The sequence below is a fragment of the Stenella coeruleoalba genome (assembly GCF_951394435.1).
Source record: "Stenella coeruleoalba genome assembly, chromosome: 1".
NCBI lineage: Eukaryota > Metazoa > Chordata > Mammalia > Artiodactyla > Delphinidae > Stenella > Stenella coeruleoalba.
This window is the reverse complement of record NC_137169.1, coordinates 126,141,090-126,164,565: the sequence shown is the minus strand read 5'-3', so window position 1 is coordinate 126,164,565 and position 23,476 is coordinate 126,141,090.

Genomic DNA, 23,476 nt, shown 5'->3' with positions numbered 1-23,476 from the left:
ACCAACCAATGAAACAGTCAAATACCCCTGTTCTTGTGGATCTATTAATATAATGGAAGAAAGAGCAAAAACAATGCACATGGAAATGCTATACTATGTTTGAAAGTGACAAGTGCTGGGGGACAAGACAGAAGAGGCTAAGGGGGATTTGGGATGGGGGATTGGGATGGGGTTGCAGGTTTCAATAGGGTGGTCAGGGTAAGCCTCCTTGAAAAGGTACCATCTGAGCAAAGACTTAAAGGAGGTGAAAGAGCCAGCCGTGCAATTATTAGGCAGGGGCAAAGGGCCTGTGGGAGCAGCATATCCAACCAGAAAAGCACCAGGAGATGGGCAGCAGGTAAGGGTGGAATGGGAAGGGGCAGAGACCTTGTGGGGGCCTGGAGACCATCGTGAGGCTCTGGCTTTTACTGAGTCAAACAGGAGCCACTGTGAAACAGAAGGACATGATCCATCTGACACAGACACAGATGTAGATACTTACCTGGATATTTTAAGAATCAATCTGGACTTCCCTGGTGGCACAGTGGTTAAGAATCTGCTTGCCAGTGCAGGGGACACAGGTTCAAGCCCTGGTCCAGGAAGATCCCACATGCAGCAGAGCAACTAAGCCCCGTGTGCCACAACTACCGAGCCTGCGTTCTAGATCCCGTGAGCCACAGCTACTGAGCCCGCATGCTGCAACTACTGGAGCCCGCGCTCCACAACAAGAGAAGCCACCACGATAAGAAGCCCTCGCACCGCAAGAATAGTTCCCACTAGCTGCAACTAGGGAAAGCCCATGCACAGCAAGGAAGACCCAACACAGTCAAAACTTTAAAACTAAAATTAATTAATTAATTTTTAAAAAATCAATCTGGTTGTTTTCTTGAGAATAAATCGGATGAGGAAAAGAGACCAGTTAGGCAGCGGTCGTAATAAACCAGATGAGAGAGGATGGCGGCTTGGACGAGAGACGGTAGTGAGTGATCGAATTCTGGATGAAGGCACGGTTATCAGGATCCCCTGACAGATTGATGTGTGTTATGAGAGAAAGTGGGAGTCAAGGACATCACCAAAGTTTTCAACGTGAGCAAGAAAAGAGATGAGGTTGTCATGACCCAGCGGAAGCTGTGAGCTGTCAGAATGGGGGAGGGGGTAAGGGAGGGGGTAAGGGAGACCCAGAGCTCAGTTTGGGATCCGTGAAGTTGGAGCAATTAGACTTTCAAGTAGAGAAACTGAGAAGGCATTTCGGAGTTCAGGGGAGAGTTCACCTGGGATTTATAAATGGGAAGGAAAGATGTATGATAAAAAATAAAGGCACAAAAACGTTACAGGATAGGAGCCAAATGTCACCAGACTTCAGAATAAGCAGCTCTGTCCAGGAGAGGAGAGGCAAACGGTAGAATCTTGGAGAATGAGCAAGTTCCCTGTGAGGGAGGGAGACAGGAGGTTCCCTGAGGAGAGCACAGCCAGGAGTCATGGGGAGGTTGGAGAGGGGTAGGGGGCAGGGGACAGCCAGAGGCTTCAGGGTCTGGAAAGTCAGACAAGGCGATGGGCAGGGGGCAGGGGAGAAGACAGGCAGGACTGTAGCCAGGTTAAAAGGGAAATGGAGAAACTAATAGCAATTTAAGACTCATGTTTCTGACTGTCTACTCTTTGCTTTATACGTCCTTTCATTCTGGTTGTTTTATGATTATTGAAAATAATGCTAAGGGCTTCTGGTTTCTGGTTCTACCTGTAAGGAGCTTGGAAGTCAGCAGTCTACTGGGGAAAAAAAAGGTAGAAACCTGAACAGACTGAGAAATCAACGACTCTTCTTGGATCCGTAAGAGAGGGGAAGACAAAGGACAAACCCCAGAACTTAAGATCAGAGAGACAGGCAAGTGGCTACAGGGAGTCAGAGCTTGGGGCGGTGGGGAGGGAGGAATGGCCATGGGAACCAGTGCTGGAGGAACCCCTGAGCTGAGACTGACAAATTGCTGATGGCTCAGTGCAGACGTCTCTGAGAGGTAAAAACTCCAGGGGACACAATATTGTAAGACTTTCCTCCAGGACTCAACCTGATTCCTACAGTAAATGTTGGAGAAAAATCCCCTCTGCTCCGGCAGGGGGAGGGGCACAGGAGCCATTTGAAATAGACCAGAGCTCTGCTCTTCTTAACCAGGCTGCCCTCAAGAGAGACTAGTTAACCAGAGGCTAACCTGCTGGGGGTTATCGGAGCCTAACTGACCCAGGGAAAGGAAATAACGAAATCCAGCCCGCTCTAACCAACTTGTTGCACCTAAAAAGGCCCGGGGGTGGCGGGGGGGGAGAAGATATAGGAATTCTTTAAAATCAAAAAGAAAATAGACAATCTAAAAGAAAGATGTACAAATGAACAAGGCATCTCCTAGAAGAAGGAACCAATGGCAACTAGACATGGAAGAAGATATACAAGACTCATTAGTTTTCAGGAAAATGTAAATTAAGACCACATTGAAATTCCGTTTCACACCTTCCAGCTTGCAAAAAATTAAGCAGTCTGAAAATGTGTGATCTCTGATGTTACTATGTAATTGTTTGGGGACACCACAAACCATGCCCATATAAGACGATGAACTTAAATGATAAAAAGAGTGAGCCCAGATCACAGGGCTGTGGAACACTTCCCCTCACCCACACCTCTCCCCACATTCCTAAAGGCTCATTTACAGTCGTTCCTTTAACCTCGTATATCAGACCAGCTATCAAGAAAAACTTACAAGGCATACCAAAAGGCACAAAACACAATTTGAAACCACACAGCAAGCATCATACCCAGATATTGCAGGGGTGTTGGAATTATCAGACCAGGAATTTGAAACACTGTGATTGATATGCTAAGGGCGCTAATGGATAAAGTACCCAGCCCGCAGGAGCAGACGGTCAGTGTTAGCAGAGAGATGGAAATCCTAAGAATCAAAAAAGAAACACTACTGATCCAAAACACTGCAACAGAATTGCAGAACGCCTTTGATGGACTTCTTAAAGGAGGCAGAACACAGCTGAGGGAAGAATCTCTGAGGTACAGGATATATCAATAGAAATATTTCAAAATCCAAAAAGCAAGGGAAAAAGAGACTGAGGAAAAAAACGGAACAGAATATCCAACATCTATGGGATAGCTACAGAAAGTATAACATATGTGTATTGCGAATACCAGAAGGAGAGGAAAAAGAGAAAGGAACAGAAGAAATATTTGAAACAACAATAACTGAGAATCTCCCCCAAATCAGACACCAATGTCAGACACCAAACCACATATTCAGGAAGCTCAGAAAACACCATGCGGGATAAATGCCCCCAAAAAACTACACTTCAACCTATCATTTTCAAATTACAGAATGATTAAAAAAAAAAAAAAAGCCTGAAAGAAGCCAGAGGAAAAAACTTAACTACAGAGGAATTAACATAAAAATGACACCCAACTTCTCCTTAGAAACCCTGGAAGCAAGAGTGGAATGAAATATTTAAAGTGGTGAGAGAAAAACCCATCAACCTAGAATTCTGTGTCCTGTGAAGTTATCCTTCAAAAGGGAAGAATAAATAATGACTTTCTCAAACAAAAATTGAGAGAATTTGTTGCAAGTAGACCTACCTTGCAAGAAATATTAAAAGAAGTTCTCAAGAAAGAAGGAAACTAACACAAGTCAGATCTACATGAAGAAAGGAAGACATTGAAGAAGGAATACGTGAAGGTAAAATGAAAACTTTTATTTTTCTTATTCTTCACTGATCTACCAGGTAACAGTTTGTTCAAAATAATACCAACAATGTGTTTGATTATGTATGCTTATGTATATATCATTATATTTATATATATTTATACTTATGTAAGCTTATATATGTGAAATGATTGACAGCAATGATGAGAGGGAGGAATTAGGGACTTTGTTATTACAAGGTACTTGCACTACTGATACTGCTACAGCGTTATTTGAGAATGAACTTGGATTAGTTGTAAATATATATTGCAAACTCTAGCGCAACCACTAAACAAAGTAAAAAAGTATAACAGGTATGCTAAGAAAGGAGAGATAATGGAATCCTATAAAATGCTCAATTAAAACCACAAAAGGCAGAGACGGGGCAAAATGGTAAAGGGGGTTAAAGGTACAAACTTCCAGTAATAAAAATAAATAAATAAGTCATGAGGATCTAATGTGCAGCATGGTGACTATAGTTAACAATACCGTATTACGTATTTGAAAGTTGCTAAGAGAGCAAATCTTGAAAGTTCTCACAAGAGGGACTTCCCTGGTGGCACAGTGGTTAAGACTGCCTTCCAATGCAGGGGATGCGGGTTCGATCCCTGGTCAGGGAACTAAGATCCCACACGCCAGGAGCAACTAAGCCCCCACTCCACAACTACTGAGCCTGCGTGCCTCTACTAGAGAGCCCGCATGCTGCAACTTAGACCCGACGCAGCCAAAAAGAAAAAGTTCTTAAAAGAAAAAAAGAAAATGTGTGGGAATTCCCTGGTGGTCCAGGGGTTAGGACTCTGCACTTTCACTGCCGAGGGCCTGGGTTCAATCCCTGATCTGGGAACTAAGATCCCGGAAGCCACATGGCACGGCCAAAATAAAATAAAATTAAAAACAAAAAAGTGTAACTATGTATGGTGATGGATATTAAGAAGACTTGAGGTGATCCTTTCACAATATATACAACTATCAAATCATTATGTTGTATGCCTGAAACGAATATGACAGTATGTGTCAACTATACCTCAATTTTTAAAAATAAATACTAAAATTAAATTAAAAACCATGAAAGGAAGAAAGAATGGGGAACAAAAGTAGGAACAAAGAACAGCAAATTGAAAACAGTAAGGAATATGGTAGATATTAATCCAACTATATTAATCATCACTTTGAATGTCAATTAAAAGATTGTCTGAGTGGATCAGAAAGCATGACCCAACTGTATACTGTCTACAAGAAACCCACTTTAAATCTAAAAACACATAGAAATTAAAATAATGCTAGAGACTGAGATTTCTCATGAAATCGAATATCCACAAGGACAAAACATTTCATCTGCTCCTGATGTGCTGAATTTTCACCCGTAATTTGAATATGGATAAAAATGAATCTATTTCTTACCATCCAGCTCACTTTGGCCTTCAGTAGTAAAAGTAGAACAAAGGGTCCACAGTGGCCCTCCTCTAGGTGACTACATCAGGAACCTCTCCAGATTGTCACCCCTGAAGGAGAAGATCATATGAAGGAGTTGGGAAAAGATATCGTTTAGATCCTTGTAGCTTTAATTTATTCATCTGACATCTGTTTTATTATTTTTTTAATTTTAAAAAATTTTATTTATTTATTTTTGGTCGCTGTTGGGTCTTCATTGCTGCACGCGGGCTTTCTCTAGTTGTGGCGAGCGGGGGCTACTCTTCGTGGCGGTGCGCGGGCTTCTCATCGCGGTGGCTTCTTTTGTTGCGGAGCACGGGCTCGAGGTGCACGGACTTCAGTAGTTGTGGCACGAGGGCTCAGTAGTTGTGGCCCCGTGGGCTCTAGAGCGCAGGCTCAGTAGTTGTGGCACACGGGCTTAGTTGCTCCGCAGCATGTGGGATTTTCCTGGACCAGGGCTCAAACCCATGTCCCCTGCATTGTCAGGCGGATTCTTAACCACTGTGCCACGAGGGAAGTCCCTGGTAGCTATTTCACTGAGGGCCTCTTATGTGTCAGGCACTATTAAAGCTGCTGATACAAACATAAAGAAGAAAACAATACAAACCTCTGCCCTCGTGGGATGAGTTTCTTCTTCTCCGAGTCCACGATTCCGCAGAACGACCCATCCAAAGGCAGAGCTAAAACCCTGAGCATTCCCAAGGGTGAGTCCTTGAGTTAAAAATAAGTGAGCTGGTAACAAGATTTCTCTGGCTTTTCCTTTGCTTGTTAGGTCTTTTTTTCTTTTTTTTTCTTTTAATCCTTCAGTGGAGAATTTGAAACATCTGATCGCTTTCTAGAGCATCAACAGGTGAGAAATCAAGGTGGAACATAATTCTCACAAAACTTCCCTCCCTAGGGAGCTCCCCGGAGGAAAGGGCCAGAGGTGAGTTTCATAGTTAAAAGGAAAAAATGTTGCAACTACTGGAATCAATAAATGCCGGCCTCCACCATCTCCACTGCCACGTGTGTGGAAGCATCCTGGCAGCACGGGCAGTGTTGGTGCTAGCATGAGCACACTCAAGCAAAACCAAAATGTGCTCTTTAAGGCTGTCGGGCCTTTTCAAAGCGTCCCCCTCCCGCCTTCTCTTCTGTGAGATTGACGTGTATGCAGGGTAATGGAAGAGAGGTCCCAGCCCCTTCCATCTACAAGAACCACGGCTAAAATTATCTATACCATCTCCTCCCCCGGTAATTGTAGATCACCTCTGCCCAGCTTCACACACAGAAGGTCGAGAAATGGGGGGAGACCCAGTAGATCACACAGCCAGCCTTTTTGGATCACAGACCGTGGGCACCTTGTGTTCCGTTTCCTGAAACCCCATCCCCAAGATGTTTACTTAGCTGGCTGCTTCTCCCAGAAGCTTCTGACGCTCTTACTTCACGACAGAAGAGCCTTCCACAGCCACCCCTTCTAAAGCGGGGTCTACCCTCACCCTGCCATTCCCCCCACCCCGGCCCCGCCGTGAGACGACAGCCCTCCTGATGCAGCTGCACCAGTCACTCTGAAATGATCTTGATTATTCGTTTTCTGCAATCTTCCTGGAATATAGGCTCCGTGAGGGCAAGCGGCAGGTCCATCTGGTCCTCCGCTGCAGTGCCGGGGCCAGCACGGTGCCCAATGAAGATTTATTATCCAATGAGCAAAGGCTGGACCTGCATTGCCTGAGTGGCGGAAGTCTGAAGGTCATTTTTCCAATTGCTGCATTTCAATGGGTTAAATCCCTCATAAGCAAGTCAAAAGCAAAGACTGTGGCAATTAACCCGAGAGTTCAGGTGCAAAAACCCCACTTCGACTTCAAATCTCCATTTCAAGAGAAAGTGCGGGTTTCCAGTTCCTTCGGTTCTGGACTTGACTTTGTGTAAATCTGCCCACAAACGGCTCCTTTCTTTCTGCCAGTGGGCAAGGGGTTTTCCTCCTTCCTCAACTACAAGTTTCTAATGAGTGAAGCGCTAATGCGTTATGGATTTGTGGGTAGCAGGTTCGGGGTGCTGGTTTTGTTTTTTACTCTTTACTTAGGAAAGAATTGGAACGAAAATGGACTCGGCTGCTTCCCAGTTCTGAGACCCCATCCACTCCTCACCCCAATCCCCTCAGTCTTTTGAATAACAAGGGTTAACTAATAATAGGTAAAGTTTCTTCCACCTCTAATAATTACATATTTTTCTATAATTCTAAGATGTTTTATGAGCAAGTGTCTATCTTTTTATTTCAATATTAGGGGAGAACGCATAGGGTTTTTTTTTAGCCATTTCTTAAAAATGTTTCCCCCTCTGCTGAATTTTGTTCACCACAAAGTAAGGAAGAGTTTTGTAAACAGGCTTTCCTGAAAGGATTTTATAATGATCATTTACACACCCAAAGGCTTCAATCAGATTAAAGAGGTAAATGTGCGATTAACGATGACCCCCATTTATTTGCCTTGCACTTACCGTGTGTTTCAAAGTATCTCACAGATACTTTCACACAATCCCCACCTCAACTTTAGGAAGCAGGTGATAATATAAATCATTTCTGTTTTACAGATGAAGAAACTGAGGCACAAAGAGGTTAACGATCTGGCTTCAAGTCACAAAGCTTGTACGTGCCCCGTGAGGATGTAAGCTAGGCACAAGGCTCCGGGGCTCACAGACTTATTCACCCTGGTATATCGCCTCCGAGTGCAAGACATTTTCAAACCTTGAAAGCAGAAAGAGGACACAAGCCTTAAAAAACAGGGGGGAAAAAAGATTTTTTTGTTGTTTTTTTTGTTGTTTTTTTTTTTTTTTTTTTTTTTTTTTTTTTTTTTTTTTTTTGCCAAGCCGAAACGCTTGCGGTATCTTAGTTTCCCATCCAGGGATCGAACCCGGGACCTCTGCTGTGAGAGCACGGAGTCCGGACCACCAGGGAATTCCCTCAAATGCTTTGATATGTGGAGACATCTACCTAAAAATGAAAACTGCTGTCTTTCAGAAAACAGCATACATATAACTTAAAATGCAAATAAAATCTGGGGGAAATATGTGTAACATTTATGGCAGACAAACTACTATCGTTTTTATATAGCGCTCTTTAAATAAGTAAAGGATCAATACCAGAAAAGAAAAATGGGCAAAGGATATGAATATACAATCCAAAAAGAACAAATACTAACTGCAGACAAAATTTGAAAGTACCTTCAAACTCTTGGCTCTCAATTTAAATGCAAATCAAAGCAACACAATAATTGTTTTGCCTATAAAATTTACTTTTTTACACTCATATTTTTAACAAGGTAGCTCTTGGAAATATAATAAATTGGCACAACCTTTCAAAACCTGAAATTTTTTTAATGAGTATCTGGAACAGTAAAAGTAATCATTCATAAATGTGGAGAAATATTGATAACTGTGAAAATCTTGATAACTCGAAACTTGGTGGCAGATATCCAGGGATTCATTGTATTAGAGTCGACTTCTGTGTTTGAATTTTTTCATATTAAAAGCATTTTCAAGGAATATTTTTGTGTGTTTCTTTTTATCCACTGAAGTACAGTTGATATTCAATGTTGTGTTAGTTTCTGGTATACAGCAAAGCGATTCAGATATATATATATTTTTCAGATTCTTTTCCATTATAGGTTATTACAAGATATTGAATATAGTTCCCTGTGCTATACAGTAGGTCCTTGTTGTTTATCTATTTTACATATAGTAGTTTGTATCTGCTAATCCCAACAAGAAATTTTTTTAAATTTAAAAACACTTTTTTTTTTTTTTTTTTTGCGTTACGCGGGCCTCTCACTGTTGTGGCCTCTCCCGTTGCGGAGCACAGGCTCCGGACGCGCAGGCTCAGCGGCCCTGGCTCACGGGCCCAGCCGCCCCGCGGCATGTGGGATCTTCCCGGACCGGGGCACTATATTTGGCTTGATTAAAAAAAGAAACAGGGCTTCCCTGGTGGTGCAGTGGTTGAGAGTCCGCCTGCCAATGCAGGGCACACGGGTTCGTGCCCGGTCCGGGAAGATCCCACATGCCGCAGAGCGGCTGCGCCCGTGAGCCAGGGCCGCTGAGCCTGCGCGTCCGGAGCCTGTGCTCCGCAACGGGAGAGGCCACAACAGTGAGAGGCCCGCGTAACGCAAAAAAAAAAAAAAAAGGCTGTAAAGGCCACCTCTTTATGCTTTGGGTGAACTAGAACAGAGCCATAAACCTGAACTGGTTTGATTCACAATGACTAACCCAGATTTATCTCCAAGCAAAGCTGCCCACCAAGAACCAAGCACAGTGATTCCACCTTCACTAGATAATTAAATAACCTACAGCTAACCAGGCCGGCGTTCCCCCAAACTCCACACCCAACTGTCTCTCCACATTGCTGCACAGATATCTGGAATTGTACACGACAGATAAATTATTAGCACTGCGCTATATGTCCTCTAAACCAACTTGCCCTGCCACGCCTTATCAAAAGGCAGCTCCTGGTCCATCTGGAAAATAAAGTGCTTTAAAAATATTTTTGTAGAAGCAAATGTATTTTCGACATAATCTCTCACGGAGTTCTATAGAGTGGAAACAATTATAGCATAAAAGGACGGAATTGAAAAAGACATGTTTGTGTAATGAGGATACACTGTCTTGGTTGACATAAGGCTATTTTTTGCTTAAAAGCTGTTTTAGTGCTGTTGTAAGAACCCTGCCCCCCTTTTCTTTTTCAAGCCCATCCCTTAGAAGAAAAGAAAATACAGTCGGTGATCATTAGCCAGTTTTATTTTATTTACTAAGATAAGATTTACAGCTTTTGAGTACGACTAAGCTCTTGTGTACTATCCACAATTACCTTGTGACACACAATATGGTGACCAGCTTCTTTGTAAAGGCTGGACTCTCCCAAGACAGTGAAAATTCCTGGACACCGCTTGCCCCAGTGACCTCAAAGAAATAGTCAAATCATAGCTCATTACTGATTAGAACAGTCACATAACAGAAGGTAAGGTGTGGAAAATCAGTTATCACAAGACAAGAGAAAAGGGAAGATTATTTTTAAATGGTATTATGATAACTAGATAACTGTGTGGACAGGAAAAAGGAGGCAGACAATGATTTATATTAATGCACGAAATCGAACTCCAAGATAGAGTACATTAAATAGTTTTTAAATCATTAAAAATTAGCAGAAAACCAATTCGGTCTTTGGAAGAATGATCATATGTTCCTCATTTTTGACACAATGGAAGAAAATCTGAAAGAAAAGATAACTGGATCAAATAAAATATTTAAATTTCTATACAATAAAAAATTCAAGATCAGAGGAAATTAGTATAAATGTCAAATAAGGAGTGTCATAAATATCTCATCTTAAGGTTTAAGAATAACAGAACCCCCAAAACAAAAAGACAAAAGACGGAAACAGCTAAGTCACACAAAAGAAAATGAAAATTATAAAGCAGTACATGTTAGTAGTTAAGGAAATAAAAATAAATACTAATAGCAACAGTAAAAATAATTAACTTTTGCTATGTGCTGGGCACTGGGCTGTAGATGTTATATTATTTAATCTTAGCAATAAACCTAAGAGTATACACTTCCCTTCCCATTTTATAGATAATAAAACTGAGGCTTAAAAATGTTATCCAGATCACATAACCAGTATCTGGGGACACAGAAACATGAACAAGCAATTGCATACATTACAGATCTGCATACATTCAGGATCTCTATTTACAACTGATTTTTTGTCATGTAGGCAGATGGTGGTGAAAACAGTCAGCTTATATGTTGATCAGTACAAACCTATGTAACTCTCGTGAGAGAAACGGCGACAGACATCAAGCCGTAATGGCACTTGTCCCATTTGTACTGATAATCTCATTTCTTAGGAATTCATCCTAATAATTTAAAAGAAGAAGAAAAAAGATGATTTCATAAAGAGGTCTACTGCATATTAATTCAAAGTAACAAATTATTGGAAACCACCATTCTCAGGAAGATAGAGATTATCAAGTAAATGTTGGCACAGATGCACGGTGGAGCACAGTGGACCATTAGGCAACTTTTAAAAACATCTTTATAAATACAAAGTAGCAACATAGAACAGCATAGGAAAATGTTCCAATATAAGGTAACACCAAGATAAACAAGTGTTATTTTTAATCCTTATGATTACAATGTTCTAAAATGTAAATAAAGATTGAAAGGAAATACAGAAAAGAAGGAAACGTCTATAGTATCTGAATGTTTCCTAAGCATCTCAAACTATAGCCAAGCTACACTTAGAATCTTTATCCAAATTTTGCAAAATTAAAAAAAAAAACTACATAAAAAATTCTGAAGTTTTCATAGAAACACAGGTAAGCATGATCTTATATCCTAGTCATCCTTCTTTTCTTGTTTCATTTGAGCCAATGCATTTAAAAACTAACTGGGAGGGCTTCCCTGGTGGCGCAGTGGTTGAGAGTCCGCCTGCCGATGCAGGGGACATGGGTTCGTGCCCCGGTCCAGGAAGATCCCACATGCCGCGGAGTGGCTGGGCCCGTGAGCTATGGCCGCTGAGCCTGCGCGTCCGGAGCCTGTGCTCCACAACGGTGGAGGCCACAGCAGTGAGAGGCCCGCGTACCGCAAAAAAAAATAAAAAACTAAGTGGGGTAGAGTTAAAAGGTCCTACAAAATGCCTTAGATTTAGTGACAGCCAAGGTATCAGCAAAGAGCTGGAACATTTTTCTTCCACTGCCCATTATGGGGCAATCTTGGTTTTCAACTTGCTGCAAGAGATGACAGACTGTGTCAGAGATCACATACTAGATAGCGGGCCTCTGGAATCCACTGAAAATAAAAACGGTAGCAACAGTATAAGCACCCCAATATTTTCAAACAGTCTCCAAAATGACACTGACGAGTTTCTAGAACAACGGCACTCAACAGTCCAATCAAGGCCATCATGTGTTAGATCTCCTGATACCGGAAGAACGAGTCTCATCTGATTTGAGCCCAGTTCTGATCTTTAACATGAACGTAATATATATATATATGTGATCCAATATACTGGTCCATAACATGCGCCAGTGTTCACTTCCTGCTAACTTGATTCTGACCCCTTCTTCTGGTATCTTGTTCCTCTTTGTCATCAGAATGTATCCATTCCTTTAATATAATATTTTGGCAATAATATTAAATGTGAAAGTGAATGCAGCACATTATTTGACTACTTCAGCTTGGTTCTCCCTCAAGAGTAAACGCAGTGCAGTCCAGCTGAGCTCCCTGCAAAGGTGGTAGTGTTCCCCTCCCACATCGTCCATTATGGTAGGCATGAGCCACGAAGGGCTATGAAGCCCTTGAAGTGTGGCGAGTGCAACTGAGGAAATAAATCTCATATTAAATGATTTAAATTTAAATCACCGGTAACTGCTGTATCGGACAATACAAGTTTAGAGAATGCTCTGCCGTTGCTACACTGATCACTTGTTATCTTTTCGTACTTGAGCTTCTCATCTCTGGAACCAGAAAAGCCATCTTCAATATCAAATAAACACATATTAAAACAATTCCAGTTCCCACTTCAAAGACACAGCCAAAGTCCCAGGTTAAATGAATGGTATTCCACGTATACACTGGCTTCAGTTTCATCACAATTCAATCGATTTGTTCATTCCAGTAGAAGCCTACTAATTTATAAGGTAGCATCACATTTAAAACTTAGATTAAATGCTTTGGAATGAGCCAGGGCAATATACAGAACTAATTTTAGTGTTAAATTAGTCCGGCCAACTTACGCATCTCTGCCGCTCCATTGAAAGCCACCATCCTGCAGTACACTGCTGGCTGCATACCATGCTCAAACTGAGATAGTGGTTTGCACCAGACTGCATGGATTTGGATGTTCTCTGGAGAAACCCAGTGCTCTGTAACAGCTATAATTTAGTCAGGCAGCACAATCATATCTTGCCCCAGTGGTAGCAAGAGTCTTCGAGTTGGCCCAGAATGTCGGAAACTGCTACTTGTCTCCAAATATCCCCTCTGTCTTCTCATTTAACTAGATGAGAATGTCTTCCTATTTAACTAGAAATTAACCACAGAAAAAGAAATGAGAAGAAAACGAGGACATGGAGACTAAAAACCATGCTACTAAAAAAAAAAAAAAAAAAGATCAACGATGAAATCAAAGAAATTTAAAAATGTCTTGAGACAAATGACAATGAAAACACATCCATACGAAATCTATGGGATGCAGCAAAAGCACTTCTTAGTGCAAAGTTCATAGCAATACAGGCATTCCTCAAAAAAGAAAAATCTCAAACAATCTAACCTACCACCTAAAAGAATCAGAAAAAGAAGAACAAACAAAACCTAAAGTCAGCAGAAATAATAAAGTTCTAAAATAGAGATTAAAAGCTAGATATATGATCGTTACAATAAATAACTGTTTTGCCCAGCAACCTTTGCTGCCACATGGCTGTATATCTAAGATCTAGCCAGTGGGATACAAGCAGAAGTAGTGTGTACAAACCCCAGGATGCACCATGCTCTAATTCACTCTTAACTTTCTGCTGGGTGGAATGTGTCTGTATCATCGTATCTTTGACTGTGTGGTGAAAGGCACATATTGAGAGAAACAAGAACCCTGGGTCCCTGATGTTCGTGGTGTGGCCATAGCAGACGAAGATCACCCACATCTGTATGAGAGAAAAAGGAAGTGCTGCCTGGTTTGGCATAGGTGAGCCAAGTCCTAACTAGTACACTCATTACACTCGACGCAAAAAAAATGTTGCATTTCTCAGAGTTTCTTTAGGACTATCTTCAATGTAGAAGCCATCTTTTTTACTATCAGAAGAAACTATATCAATACTTTGGTCCAGGATATCTGTAGTAATCAAAGCTGCATTGATAAAACTGGAAAGGCTGCTTCTGATTCCCTGAAGTTTCTGTGGAAGGCCGCAAAACAGACATCTCAGCAATGGATGTAAAGCAAAGCTATTTTCTGGCCCACAGTGTGGGCATTCTCTGGGAACTCCAAGAAAGTTGAAGACTTTGTCCTGAGAGCAGCCTTTGATTTGTAAATATTCTGCAGGGCCGGGGCTCACCCAGGCATTTCCCCCGCCAGCCGGGGATGGTAGGAGGTGGGGGGGGAACGGATGGCTGAGGGCTGGAAGCCTCCCTTTCAGGTTGGTATTTCCCCCACAAACTCCTCGGAGCTTCCCTCTCCCTACAGTTGACCCTTGAACAATACGGGTCTGAGCTGCGTCTGTCCACTTATATGCGTTTTTTTTTCAATAGTAAATATCACAGTACACGATCGGCAGTTGGTTGAATCCGCGGATTTGGAATCGCGAATATGGAGAACACGCAGAAGGGAGGAACTGCGGAGAGCAGGGCCAACTGTCAATTATACATGGATCTTCCACTGCACAGAGGGCAGGCGCTGCTGACGGCTGCTTTGTTCAAGGGTCAACTGTACTTCCATCCCTGCCTCCAGGGCAAAGAACCAATGACCCCTGGAGCTTGAGGAGCAAGTGGGAGAGAAGAAGAGGCTGAACACACCTGGAATTTCAATCCTAGTTTGTTTGCCATCTCCTCCCCTGGGCTTTAAGCTCCACGACGGAAGGGCTAAGTCTGGGTTCTTTACTGAAGCATCCTCATGCTTACAACAGTGTCTGCCCATGGTAGGAACTCTTAAACGCTTTTTGAAATTTTACTCATTTCCTCATGAATGTTAACTCATTAATGAATGAGGTATGCTCCTGGGATCATGTGTTATAACCCTTTTTCTTTTATGATATTATAATATTCTTCTTACAGGATTAAAATTGGAGGCTTGGGGAGGGATAAAGTGGGAGATTGGGATTAACATATTCTAACTATCAATACCATATATATAACAGGTAACCAACAAGGACCTACTGTATAGTGCAGGGAACTCCACTCAATACTCTGTAATAATCTAAATGGGAATACATTGTTAATCAACTATACTCCAATATGAAATAAAGTTTTTTTTTTTAAATTGGAGGCTGGGATTCACTTGCATAATATTTTTCCAGATAAAGCCAATATCATGAGGGAGAGATGACATTTTTATCCCACAAGCATTTGAGTGGTTATTACGTACTAGGAACTGAACTGCCTGCATGGGAGGACACAGGGATAAATAAGACAAAGTCCTTGCCCCCCAACATCTTGTCTTATAGTTCAGAAAAGAAAAAGACATATACACACAGAACCACCACAAGGCAGCAAGTGACAAGTACCGTGAAAGAGGTCAGAGGACTCACTCCTCGCTGGGGGAGCTCAGCGTCTTCTGTGGACATTCCATACCCAGTGACCCCTCGTTTCTGATTAACTGCTTGCTAACTTGCCTCAGTCGCATACCGAACTAGGAAAATGCCTAGAAAATCAGGGTTTACGTTTTCATCTACCACAGTATCTCCAGAACCACTGTACCCATTCAGAATAAGGGACTCAATAAATAGTTGTGAAATAACTAAATGAAGGAACTGAAGGGCCACAAGACCCTTTATCGAGGCTCCTTGCTCTCCCTTCTTCAGGTGAAGCCCTGGTTACTCCTCAGGATGAAGACCCAATGGGACCATGAAAACCGGTTTAAATCTGAAAACTCCACAATGGACGCAAACTCCAGTTTGACAAGAACTAATAAAGCAAGATTGTAAGGACTGTTTGTGAAAGGACAGCTCAGAAACAGTTAAATGGCAAGAAAATATGCCCTGAGGTCCCGCTGTGACAGCCAGGAGTTCCATGCAAAGCTGGGGGGCTCTGGCCTGTGGGGGTGACCATTCCTGGCTTTGCAGCCAAAGTGGCCGCATCTCCAGGACAGCAGAGGCCAGCAGAGTCCCTCCACAGAAGGGTGAGATCACCGCACTTGATTTCACTTGACATATATGTCATTATTTGCTGAGTTTAGACTAAAGCAGGAAGAAGAGAGAAGTGAAAACAGCACCTCAACTGGTTCGCTGTTAGGTATGTCGAAAATAGGCATCTTAAGAAACCAGTTGTACATGATATGTGATTAATTAAGATTAATAAGAGTAAAGTGACAATCTTCATATTCCATAAGGGTTGGTGCTCTTATTACAAACTTCTAGATCTCATTCCTTTTCTCAAAATTCACCAAAGGGAGAGAGAATGATTAAGTGAAACAGTAAGAGAAGAGGATTAACATGTCATGGTCCCTTCTTGAGCGGCTCTCTGTGATGTACAAATTCACAGATCACATCTTGACAAGAACTGCTTGACATAATCTTTAAGATCCTTTAGAGGCGAAGTCAAGATGGTGGTGTGGGAAGACGCAGAGTTAGCGTCTCCCAGTAACTAGGGCGGCTGCCGGCCGCTGGTGGGCGACTCTGACGCCCAAGGAGATGGGAGGAACCCCTGCTGAGCTCCCAGGCCGATCCCCTGCCCTCCAAACCCCCCTCCAGGCCACGTAGGTCCTTGGGGGCATAGGAGGGAGGCCGGGAAGATCAGGAGACGCAGGTGGGAGGGGCCCTCCCAGACCCCAAACCAGAGGAGCAGGAAAGGAGAGGAGGGGTTTGCTCCGCCCATTCGAGCCCAGGAAGCCTGCTGAGCTCCCAGGTGAGGTCCCCTGCCCTCTGAGACCAGGGATGGAGGACACGCCTGGGCCCCTTCTGTTCCTTGAGCCTAAGCCCCACCCCCCAGGCCCCCAGGGCCTTTTCCAGCCCTGTGGGTTCTGAGCATCGGCCCCGCCCACCACCCAAACCTCGCCCTTGCTTAGGCGCCACCCTCCACAGCTAAGGCCTTTCCCACGCCCCTTTTTATTTTTCTTTTCCCTCCTCCTCTTTTTTTACTATTGTGGTACTGATGTACCTTCCGGTTGTTGATTCATCTATAATTTATTTTTATATTCTTCCTCACATATCTGTTCGTTTCCTAGTCTAATTTTATTTTTTACTTTGTTATTGCTCTTATTTATTTATTTAGCCAAGTGGCTTGCAGGATCTTGGTTCACAAGCCCAGGGTTGGGCCGAAGCTCCTGCGGTGGGAGCTCCAAGTCCAAACCACTGGACTAACAGAGAACCTCAGACCCCAGGGAATATTCACGGGAGTGAGGTCTCACCAAGTTCCTCATCTCAGCACCAAGACCCAGCTGTACACGATAGCCTACAAACTCCAGTGTTGGGAGCCTCAGGCCAAACAACCAGTAAGACAGGAACACAATCCCACTCATAAAAAAAAAAAAGAGATGGCAAAAATATATGTCACAGATGAAGGAGCAAGGTAAAAACCTACAAGACCAAATAAATGAAGAGGAAGTAGGCAATCTACCTAAAAAAGAATTCAGAGTAATGACAGTAAAGATGATCCAGAATCCCAGAAACAGAGTGGAGGCACGGATTGAGAAAATACAAGGAATGTTTAACAAAGATCTAGAAGAAGTAAAGAACAAACAGAGATGAACAACACAATAACAGAAATGAAAAATACACTAGAAGGAATCAATAGCAGAATAACTGAGGCAGAAGAACGAATAAGTGAGCTGGAAGATAAAATAGTGGAAATAACTGCTGCAGAGCAGAATAAAGAAAAAAGAATGAAAAGAACTGAGGACAGTCCCAGAGACCTCTGGGACGACATTAAACACACCAACATTCGAATTAAAGGTTCCCAGAAGAAGAAGAGAAAAAGAAAGGGACTGAGAAAATATGTGAAGAGATTATAGTTGAAAACTTCCCTAACATGGGAAAGGAAATAGTCACCCAAGTCCAGGAAGCACAGTCCCAGGCAGGATAAACCCTAGGAGAAACACGCCAAGACACATATTAATAAAACTAACAAAAATTAAATTCGAAGAAAAAATATTAAAAGCAGCAAGGGAAAAACAAAAAATAACATACAGAGGAATCCTCATAAGGTTATCAGCTGATCTTTCAGCAAAAATTCTGCAGGCCAGAAGGGAGTGGCAGGATATACTTAAAAGTGATGAAAGCGAAGAACGTACAACCAAGAGTACTCTACCCAGCAAGGATCTCATTCAGATTCAGTGGAGAAGTCAAAAGCTTTTCAGACAAGCAAAAGCTAAGAGAATTCGGCACCAGCAAACCAGCTCTACAACTAATGCTAAAGAAACTTCTCTAAGCGGGAAACACAAGACAAGAAAAACACCCACAAAAAGAAACCCAAAACAATTAAGAAAATGGTAATAGGAACATACATATCGGTAATAACCTTGAATGTAAATGGATTAAATGCCCCAACCAAAAGACACAGACTGGCTGAATGGATACAAAAAAAACCCGTGGGGCTCACGCCAAGGAGTACTTCCCAGAACTTCTGCTGCCAGTGTCCTTGTCCCCACCGTGAAACAGCGCCACCTCCCGCCTCTGCAGGAGTCCCTCCAACACCGGCAGCCCCTCACGGGATGAGTGATTTTGAAGAACCAAGAAAGGAGGAGAATTTTCTTTCTTAGAGTTCTCCTTCTGAACCTTCATCAGCGGGAACATTTCCTTACGAGGCATATGAATATGGTGAAAAGACAATCGATGTTCCCGTAGGAATTTAAAGTTGGGAACAGAATTAAGTTTCCTTTGCCAGCTTAGTCATTTGTCTATGCCTGAATTTCCAAATATCATGAAAAGTCAGATACTTGCTCAGAGGGATTCTATGATTTTTCAGACTCCTTAAATACAATTATCAGGGGAAAGAAACATACATCTGTGCAAGAAATATGATGGATGAGAAAAAACATGCAGGTGGCTAGGTCTACCTTAGCGTTGTTTAGCTCCAGGAACATGTAGATTGGGTAAGCCTAAATCAAAATAAATTATTACATAGGAGGTTTGTGGCTCCTATAATTCTCTTTCTGCCCTTTTCCCTCCGTCTGAAATTATTTAGGACCTCATTCTTCAAAGTATATATACTCCATGCTCCATTCTCTCAACATTGATCAGTTAGAGCTAATCTGATAAATTAAATTTATTGCTCTTTTATTTATTCTTCACTCAAAAAGTTATTGGATTTGTCGAAGAACGTGAGAAAGCTATGTAGTATTCTTCTCACTTAGATATAAATAACAAGCTGCCGTAACTATCAACAGATGTAAACACATATTAGGGTTGGTTTGTGGAGGTGTTTTCTGCTCTCCCAGAACTTGAATTTAAAATTAGCTAGAAAAGGTTGTAGTGCTTTGTTTGATGATTAATAATTGATTATCAGCTGCTTCCTTTTATCGAAAAGTACCATGTTTCAGAGACTATGCAAAGCATTCTGGAGGCTTTATCCTATCTTTTTCTTTTCACACATCCCCCAACGAGGAAGCAATTTTATCACAGTTTTACAGATGTGGAACTGAGTCTAAGAAAGTTTTGGTTACCAGATGAGACATTTCCAGCTTGAGGTGTACTCAACAATGAGGAAATTCAGGGATTTTAACCCGTGCTCAGTCATTTTTGTCCATATTACTCGTTCTTCTCATAATATGCAAAAGGAAAGAAACATTTAATGAACATCTTCTGTTTATCGAGTGCCACGAGAATCACGCTCTCTGTGTTATTTTAATTTTCACAACCATCTTTGGAGATAGTATTAATATTTCTGCTTTACAAATGGAAACATTGAGATTCACAGTAATGAAGTCATTTGTCTCATATAAAAGAGCTAGTGAGGTGTGATGCCAATAGTTGAACCAAGAGGTAGGTGGATTCAAGGAAACAGAGCCTGTGCATTTCCCTCTGTTGTAAGAGAGAATTCCTCTCCACTTCTACTCTCCAGTGAGATGAAACATTCAACCATCAAGCAGGTTGGCACGTCCCCTTTCCCGGTGAGCTGTGAAAGCTTGTTTGCCCCCTTTCTCACCCCAATTCTTTATGCATATGGACCTACTCTGAGTCAAGGCTGACTCAGGAACCATCTATCCTTACAGACGCTTCACGGGGAGTGGGAGGAATGTGTAAGAAACAGACAGGGACCTGCCATCGTGGAAGGTTGGGTCCGTCTCAAGAAAGAGCCCACCTTTGCATGGACTTCAAAAGGTGGTGTGGATGGACTTCCCTGGGGGGCGCAGTGGTTAAGAATCTGCCCGCCAATGCAGGGGACACGGGTTCGAGCCCTGGTCCAGGAAGATCCCATGTGCTGTGGAACAACTAAACCCCATGCACCACAACTACTGAGCCTGCACTATAGAGCCCATGAGCCACAACTACTGAAGCCCATGTACCACAACTACTGAAGCCCGTGTGCCTAGAGCCCATGCTCCACAACAAGAGAAGCCACCACAGTGAGAAGCCCGCGCACCACACCGAAGAGTAGTCCCTGCTCGCCACAACTAGAGAAAGCCCTCACGCAGCAATGAAGACCTAACTCAGCCAAAAATAAAAATAAGTTAATTAATTAATTTTTTTAAAAAAAGAAAACCCATATATATGCTGTCTACAAGAGACCCACTTCAGACTTAAGGGCACATACAGACTGAAAGTGAGGGGATGGAAAAAGATATTCCATGCAAATGGAAATCAAAAGAAAGCTGGAGTAGTAATACTCGTATCAGATAAAATCAACTTTAAAATAAAGACTGTTACAAGAGATAAGGAGGGACACTACATAATGATCAAAGGATCAATCCAAGAAGAAGACATAACAATTATAAATTTATGCACCCAACATAGGAGCACCTCAATACATAAGGCAAATGCTAATAACCATGAAAGGAGAAATCGACAGTAACACAATAATAGTAGGGGACTTTAACACCCCACTTTCACCAATGGACAGATCATCCAAACAGAAAATAAATAAGGAAACACAAGCTTTAAATGACACAATAGACCAGCTAGATCTAATTGATAGTTATAGAATATTCCACCCAAAAGTGGCAGAGTACACTTCCTTCTCAAGTGCACATGGAACATTCTCCAGGATAGATCACACCTTGGGTCACAAATCGAGCCTTGAAAAATTTAAGAAAATTGAAATCATATCAAACATCTTTTCTGATGACAAAGTTCTGAGATTGAAAATCAATTACAGGAAGAAAAACTGTAAAAAATACAAATACATGGGTGCTATAAACTGTGCACTACTAAATAACCAAGAGATCACTGAAGAAATCAAAGAAGAAATAAAAAAATACATAGAAACAAATGACAATGAAAACAGGATGACCCAAAACCTATGGGATGCAGCAAAAGCAGTTCTCAGAGGAAAGTTTATAGCAATACAGTCTCACCTCAAGAAACAAGAAGAATCTCAAGTAAACAATCTAACCCTACATTTAAAACAACTACAGAAAGAAGAACAAAGAAAACCCAAAGTCAGTAGAACGAAAGAAACTAACACGGTATTGTGAAGCAATTATAGTCCAAAAAAGATCTATTATTTAAAAAAAAAAAAAGATCCTTTAGTAATGACAGTAACAGCTACCACTAGCAAGAATTCTGATAAAAATCCCTGTGTTGGGGGCTTTCAAAGCACATTTCTTCATCCATCTTAAATTCTGTGATATGGGTATTATCCCCATTTTACAGATGAGGAAACTGGACTTCAAGCGTGTTGAGAAATTTGCCCAAGATCAGACAGCAAGGGACTGAGGATTTAAACCCGTATCAGTGTGACTCAAAAACCCATGCTCTTTTCCTCAGCATGACTTCATAAAGAGAAAGGTATATATACGGGTAGGAACTCACATCCATGCAGCTGCTGGAGTGGATTTGTAAAGACAGCAAGAGGAATGTCCACTCTGCTTACCATTTGCATCTGTTCCAGAAAACCTGGGTTCTGTCTCCTGACCCTGGGCCCGGGGAGTCCCAGTCCCCCTGCCCTCTGCCCCTCCTTCCCTCCTTGCCCTCCCATCCTCCACGGGAGCGTTTCTTCCTGAATAAATGCAAGCTCCTCAATGCAAGAGGGATCGTACCTAGTTCATCTTCGTGCCCTGATAGCACTGAACACAGAGATAAGCCTGCCGCATTGGTAGAGACTGCTCCACCCTCTGTGTGTCTCAAAAGAAGAATCAGACATAAACAGAAGCCTTTGAGCCCAAGGATATGATCACACACATCCTTACTTCCCATTCTAGTTTTCACACCAATGCCGACTGTTTCCAGGGCCTGAAGACAGCTAAGGTTTATTGAGCACCCACTGTGTGCATCACTTTGCTAAGTAATATTCATCATCCGATACAATCATCACCACAACTCCGTGACGTGAGTACTATTACTGACCCCAGTTCACAAATAAAGGCACAGGGGCTAAAGGAAGCTTACGTGGTGGAGCTGCTATTCAAATTCAGGCTCCAGAGCTCACACTGTCCATCACTATGTCAGACAGTGTAGGCTGGTCTCTCCCGTGGTTCCCACCTATTTACCTCCAAACTAACATCCAAGCCCCAACTCGAGGTTTAGAGGCTGTTTAACACCAGACTCACATCGCATCTAGGTCATTATTGCTTCGCGTCCTTTCCTACCCTCCGCTCGACTCTGACTTCCTTAAGTACAGGACTCAGCTCTCTCCCTCATTACCCACAGGGATAAACACACAGTAGGCGCCCCGCAGAATGCATGTGGGTCAACAAGTAACGCCACGCTAAGGCAGGCAGTGGACGGAGCGAAAAACAAAATCAGAAACGGAGGCTTAGAGCCAGACATGCCTGGGAGTAACTCTGGTTCTTACTAGTTGAGTAACTTGGGGAATTTAGTGACCTGCCTTAGACTCAATGTCTTCATTTGCAAATGATGTAGATGCATGCCTCCTTCGGGTTATGGTAAGTATTCAATTATTAAATGAGGAAATCGTCTTCAATACTTATCCTAGTGTCTGCCACCCAGCAGGGCTCACGGATACAGCTCATACAGATTCCTAAAGCCTATTCGTAATCATCAGGACAGGACAGGTCAGGCTGCAGTAACAAACATGGCTGTCATCTTGGCGAGTTCTTCCTTTCTCACGTGCTCGAAGTCTCTGCAGGGACCACGGTCTCAGACGCAGCGGGGCAGCCATCCATGCTGGGGAAAGCTCCGTCATCCTTACTGTCGGGGAGACACAACTCTTGGGCAAAAAGAGCTCTGGAGAGTCTCACACCGACAACTGCATGTTTTGTCCCAGGAGTATCACATCATTGTCTCTTCTGCCCGCATTTTATTGGCCAAAGAAATTCACAGACATGGCCACGCCCAACTTCAAGGAGGTGAGTGCCACAGTGGACAGGAGGGTAATTCACGGTGAAAGAATTAAGATGGGATGTCTGTCACCACAGAGGGAGCCCAAACACGCTACACTGACCACTCTTTGCCAACTTTGGGGGAGAAAAGGGCGCTGAGAGGCGGGGAGGGTTTGGGTCTGGTCCCAGCTCAGGTGCGAGCTAGGTGCAGGCACCATGGGTCACTCCATCATCTGTGCTT